The sequence below is a fragment of the Dreissena polymorpha genome, chromosome 1 (assembly GCF_020536995.1).
Source record: "Dreissena polymorpha isolate Duluth1 chromosome 1, UMN_Dpol_1.0, whole genome shotgun sequence".
Lineage (NCBI taxonomy): Eukaryota > Metazoa > Mollusca > Bivalvia > Myida > Dreissenidae > Dreissena > Dreissena polymorpha.
The window spans coordinates 23841921-23849274 of record NC_068355.1 but is presented as its reverse complement, the minus strand read 5'-3'; positions in this window follow the sequence as shown (position 1 = coordinate 23849274).

Genomic DNA, 7354 nt, shown 5'->3' with positions numbered 1-7354 from the left:
CAGCAAAATAGAAACAATCATATAACTCAAAATTTTACGATAAAAGCCGTCGTTTGAACAAACTCAATCATTCTCGTGTGATTAGCAAAGCGACATGGCCTCCAAACAACTTACAATACTGGTGTTCTTTAGGTGATGAAACTCATCCTTGAATTCAACATCCAGTGAGATCATACAAAAGAATCCACATTTGTACTCACTTCTCACAATGAGTGACGAAGAATTTACACAGAATATCGATCGCGAGAAAACGATGCAGCTGCTAATTTCAAGGCTCAGTCATCACAGCACAGTTCCAACGAATCAACAAGTTCGACTAGTACAAAGACTTCGAATAAACGCAAAGCTATGCTAATTTTGACGATCAAAGTATCAAAGACATAAAGACTCACGAAATGCAAAACTAGACGCTATTACAACTCAAAATAAGAAGACTGCCTTTGTAGATGAGTATTAAAAAACAACATTAATAAAATCGTCGCACGGCCAAGCTCAGATAAGAATCAACAATCTCAAAAAGTATTGCTGATGCTAAAATCTGAAGAAAGTACCATTGACAATTCAAGCCAAAACTTTTCCTTGGACATGCGACAACGCATATTTCGAAAGTTATTGAAAGTATATCTAGCGAATTACAGAGCAGTGGCGAAATCGACTCGTGCAGAGTTTGTAAAAATGAAGACAATCCACCAACAATTATAAGCAAGACGTCGCGGGCACGGATTCTGCTGTATGAACTGCATAGTTAAGTATTTTGAATACGTTTACAACAAAAATTCTGGGCATTGATTTGTCTGAAAGCAAACATCAATATGATAAGAATGCAACATGTCAAATTGGTTCTCGCTATGGCATTGTTGGTTGATACATATAATGAATAAAATGTATAGAAACCTTACAAACGTGTTTTGTTTTACATGATTGATTGCTTGTAAAAATTGTTACCGGTATGCTTATACAGCTACAAGGTCATGTTTACCTTGAGCATTGTTCGAACTTGACTTCACATCAACAAACGTTATTATGCAACAATTGGCTTTCTTTGCAACTTCAAGGTCATGTTAACCTTAATAAAAATTGGAAATGAAAAGTCTCATCAACAAACATATTGATTCTTTCTGCTTTTTGATAACAAGAAGGTCATCAAAACCTTCACAAACATTGACACTGAACAAGAGTGTAGATGCACTAAGATGCTTTGTAGAGAGAGGAACGTCGATGTCATTTTGCATCAGACCTGTTATGAGGGCTGTGTACTTAAATTCTCATACTTTCTTCTACAGATATGAATCTGAACCAATAATGACTTGTGGTTGTACTTGCTAGCTTACACATTCACAAACATTGACACTGAAACAAGACAGCAGATGCACTTAGATCACATGAATTTGTAGACAGAGGAATGTCAAGGTCATTTTGTATCAGGCTGTTATGTAGGCCGTGTACTTAAATTCTCATACTTTCTTCTATAGATATGAATCTGAACCACGAATTGGATTGTGGTTGTGCTTGCTAACTCGCACACACTGTGATTTCTCAGACTCATATCAGAGCTAGGACTTGAACCTAGATTTCCTTCTGCGAGAGAAGGCGTTCTTCCTTGAACCACTCTGATTAATGAACTGATTACACTGCACACATAACACACACAATGAGTTTGTGGCCAGACATGAATGTGCTGACAGAAAACATGCTTTCAAAAGTGGCTTTTAATAGTTTTTTTTCATCATTTGCATCATACCGGTTATGTTGGATGTGTACTACTCTGTGAAATGTTATAGACATAAATACAAAAATCTGAAACAAGAGTGCAGATACACTCAGATGCTTTATAGACAAGGGAATGTCAAGGTCATTTTGCATCAGGCTGTTATGTAGGCCAAGAACTCAAATTTGCATATATTATCCCATACCTATGAATAAAAAGAAATCTGAACCAAGAGTTGGAATGTGGTTGTACTTGCTAGCTTACACATTCACAAACATTGACACTGAACACAAGACAGCAGATGCACTTGGATTACATGAATTGTAGACAGATGAATGTCAAGGTCATTTTGTATCAAGCTGTTATGTAGGCCGTGTACTTAAATTTCCATGAACTGATCATTACTGCGCACAAACACACACACCACACAATGAGTTTGATGGCCAGACATGAATGTTCTGACAAAAAAGCCTGCTTTCAAAATTGCAGTTAAATACTTTTTTCTCATCATTTGCATCATACCTGTTATGTGGGCTGAATACTAAATTTTCATATATTTGTCTATAGTTATGAAATCTGAAGCAAGAGTGCAGATGCACTTAGATTCTTTGAAGACAGATGAATGTCAAGGGATGATAACAGTAAACAAAATATTGCAAATGAAAGCTCTAATCAACAGAACCAATTCCTTACCGTTGGGTTCTTGGGTACTACAAGGTCATAATAAGCTCCATGAATATTGAAACTAAAACAAGAGTGCAGATGCACTTAGATGCTTTGTAGACAAGAGAATGTAAAGGTCATTTTGCAACAGACTTGTTATGTAAATGTAGGCTATATGTCCTTAAATTTTCATATTTCTTCTTAAGATATGAATCTGAACCAAGAATTGGATTGTGGTTATGCTTGCTAGCTCACACACAATGTAAGATGTGCTTGGAATGGCAATCTCTTTTTGTATCAGACCAGTTATGACAGCCATGTATAAAAATTCTCATATTCTAATCCATATAGATGAATAAAACAAATCTGAACCAAAAATTGACTTGTGGTTGTACTTGCTAGCTCACACACAATGTAAGATTCCTTTGCAATGTCAAGGTCATTTTGCATTGAACTTGTTATGCAGGCTGTGTACTAAAATGCTCATATACTCTACTATAGTCATTAAAACCAAAACCATCTGAACCAAGACATGGCTTGTGGTTGTGCTTGCTAGCTCACACACAAACTCATATCAGAACTAGGGCTTGAACCTAGATTTCCTTCTGCGAGAAAATTGCTTTTATATACTTTTTTCTCATCATTTGCATTATACCTGTTATGTGGGCTGAATACTAAAATTTTCATATATTTGTCTATAGTCATTAATACAAAAAATCTGAACCAAGAACTGACTTGTGGTTGTGCTTGCTAGCTCACACACACTGTAAGATGCCTTTCAAATATTGACACTGAAACAAGACAGCAGATGCACTTAGATTACATGTATTTGTAGACAGATGAATGTCAAGGTCATTTTGCATTAGGCTGTTATGTAGGCTGTGTATCAAAATTATCATATCTTCTCTTATAGACATGAAGAGACAAAATCTGAACAAAAAACTGACTTGTGGTTGTGCTTGCTAGCTCAAGCAGACACTGTTAGATGCGCTAAGTGAATGACTGAATCACTGCACAACAAACACACACAATGAGTTTTGTGGACAGACATGAATGTGCTGACAAAAAACCATATTTTTCTAAAAAGCATTTATATACTTTTTTTCTAAGCATTTGAATGAGACCAGTTATGAGAGCCATGTATCAAAATGTTCAAATATTCTCTTATGGACCTCAATAAAACAAATCTGAACCAAAACATGGCTTGTGGTTGTGCTTGCTAGCTCAAGCAGACACTGTTAGATGCGCTTTGTGAATGACTGAATCACTGCACAACAAACACACACAATGAGTTTTGTGGCCAGACATGAATGAGATGACAGAAAAGCATGCTTTCGAAATGGGCTTTTAATACTTTTTTCTCAACAATTGCATCAAACCTGTTATGCAGGCTGAGTACTAAAATGTTTATACTTTCTTTTATTGATATGGATAAAAAATCTGAAGCAAGAGTGCAGAAGACAGATGAATGTCGAGGTCATGATAACCGTAAAAAAATATTGGAAATGAAAACTCTAATCAACAGAACCAGATTCCTTTCAGTTGGGTTCTTGGGTACTACAAGGTCATAATAAGCTCCATGAATATTGAAACTGAAACAAGAGTGCAGATGCACTTAGATGCTTTGTAGACAATGGAATGTAAAGGTCATTTTGCAACAGACTTGTTATGTACATGTAGGCTTTGTGTACTTAAATGCGGAACTCTTTCAAAAAGGAGGCATAAACACAGGCTTATTTCTTCTACAAAATGAAACACAGACTATGTCCAGAATACCCCTCAAAGTCAAATCTCATTAAATGCCAGGGTACTACAAGGTCATAATAAGCTCCATGAATATTGAAACTGAAACAAGAGTGCAGCTGCACTAAGATGCTTTGTAGACAAGGGAATGTAAGGTCATTTTGCTACAGACTTGTTGTGTATGTAGGCTATGAATACTTTAATTTTTATATGTTTTTCTACAGATATGAATTTGAACCAAAAATTGGCTTGTGGTTGTGCTTGCTAGTTCGCACACACTGTAATGTGCATTCAAATTAAATCTGGTAAACAGACATTGTCATGCCTGCAAAATAGCAAAAGTTTTTTACTTTTTGCAAGATGTCATATTTGTGTGCAATACAATTTCTTTACTGACCAACAACATGCACATTTTACATTTTTTGTGTTATACCTTTTTTTGAACTTTGTACACCATAACCCGTTATGAATGGTTTGCTTCTTGATATTTAAACATCTATACTATAGGTACTCTAACCAAGTCAGACTTCCAATGGGGTTTGCTTGTTGATACACATATTGTGTCAACTTGAATGAAAGATTGTTGTGAACAAAATTCACAGGTTGGCAAAAAGCAGAATTTGCATTTTGTTGTGTATATAGATTTTTTTTGAGTTTAGACAAAACATATTTTTGCGAAGAAGACTTTGAAATGGACAATTGTGCATTCTATGCCTAAAATATGAAAAGTGAGCCTCTTTAGAAGTATGCTGACAGATCAGTTTTCTTTCACATATAGTATCATATTGAGATGTAAATTCTGGTCAGAAATTGTTCAACTTATGATTTGAGATGAAATATTCCATCACGGTGTTAGCAGCACATGGTAACAAGTAAATACTGAGTGTTAATTCATTGTAGAAATCAACTTAGTATGGCAGAGTTTGATGTGTACAAATAACCTACAGTCAAAAAGGTCTGATGCAGCTAAAAACAAAACAACACATATCAAGTGTTAAACTGACTGACTTTGTATAAATCAGAAGTTTTCACAAAAATCTGAATTGAAGTACACATTTTGTTTACAGTGTTTCACTTTTGAAACAAAAAACTACACAAGATGATCTATCATGTATTTTAACTTTCTTTGTTTACATATGGGATGTGTTGACATTTAAAAAAATCCACGGTTTTGTCCATCACAAAACAAAAAAAAACATGTTCGTGGTACTTATATGTCATATTATCCATGTTTTGACAGAATTCGTCGTTTCTTGAACTCTCAATCCAAGAAAGAAAGCCTGAAAATGCCTCACATACATGTATCGATACTGTACATAGAACAACACCCATTTTTCGGAAGGTTCGGATGAAACTCATATCTTTGAACGTTGTATTTTTCCAAAAAGCAAAGTAAACTACAAACTTTTTGTCAAGCAGGAAGTAAAACTATCTTTTCTAGAACTAATGACACCGCATATTCCGCAAAATTCGGCTTGTTGATAAAAATACTCGTCGATGAAAACATAAAACACTTTGTTTACATACAATTGGGGCTTTTGTCGACTTTGTGAAATTTCATGTGTTGGGAAAGGGACATGCATTTCGAGTTTTTATGCTGTTGAGTTGAATAACGGCATACTATAAAAGGGCGAATTGATCGTGTTTGAATCATTTCGATTTTTGAAACTGAACGAACAACACGCATAATGAGTAACAGAAAAGCTTGCGAGCAATGGATGTCAAGTGTGGAGAAAAGTGGCAGTTTCCAGGCATGGTTAGAGAGGCAGAATAAGCATCGTGAGAATGAGTCGTTAGCTGGAAACAACAAAGCAGCTTGTGACAGATGGATTAAGAGCATGGGCGAAATGCTGCCAACTGTTTATGACACTACGTTAGTGATTGTGTGTCATAGGTGCAAAAACTTTTTTTCGATGGTGAACTTTTGCCGTAGATGCGAGGCCCTCAGCTGTGTGTCATGTACGCGGATCGACGATCGCTGCGAATGGTGTGGCGAAATTCAGGGTTACGGCCAAAACAGAGGAGCGAGGCTTTTGCATCTGTGATGGACTGATCGAGTGGACTATGTGGGCTGATCTAGTGGACTATGTAAACTGTTGTACGTTGTTGTTGCGAAAGATTGAATGTTTGAAATATTGATTGTTGCAGAATAAAATCGTTTGAAACTACATATACATAGTTGTTTGTATTTGCTTTGATTAGAGTTGGATAATATAGTTTGAGAAAACATACGACACTGGGTTATATCAATAACTAACGCAATAGCAAAATCAAACATTCGTGCACACAATAGTACTTGTTTTTCAACTTTGCGTTTGGTAGTTGCATGAATAAGTATATGTTACTACAAGAATTAGAACAAAACGAATTGAACGGTTCATGATATTTATTTACAACACGATCATACAAAACCTACTCATGTGTCTATCAATAGTCTTGTTCCTGGACCCACCATTCGCAAAAACTGGCAATTCGGTGAATGTTTATGGTGTTCCAAGAAAGCATCGTCTGTGGATTTCCAATGATACAACACAATGCCACAACGAAAACATTTGCAACGATCGTGTTGTCCCAAGTAGTACAACCCGCACGAAGCAAGCTGGTATTTGTTGGCTGTATTTGGGGCGACCAATGCTCAAAAGTTTTCAGTCTATCGATATAGTTGTCCATGTAAATACTTGTTCGATACATGCACACAGCGTCGGTATCATCCATGATATGATATGATATTATATTACACATGCAATTGGTTATTTCAACATCTTTATACATTTTTTGTCTCAAAAATACTCTTGGTCAAACGTTACGAGTTTTGTTCTCTTGGCTTTTGAGCTCAACAAAATCCCATTAATGGCTTGAAGTCGTTTTGTGGGATCTTGGTGTGTCCAGCACAAATCATATTTCGGATTGATCAGAATAACCTCAATATCGACATAGTACACAATTTCCGTATCTGTCGCTTTCCAACATTGATCTCGCGTCGAAAATGTAAACTTCACATCTGGATAGAGATCCATGATGTACATTTCGACAGCTTTGTTCCACTTTTCAATATTCAAACGCAACATATGTCGAAAAAATCCCAAATCTTTGAGTTCAACGGCTAGCATTGTTTAGGTGTATAGAATCAATTTTCAAGTTACTACCTATATAACATTTTCTACCAAACAAACAAACACATGTTAACGTTTCAACAAGTTTATTCAATATTTTGCACATCGACAATTGACAGGCACGCAG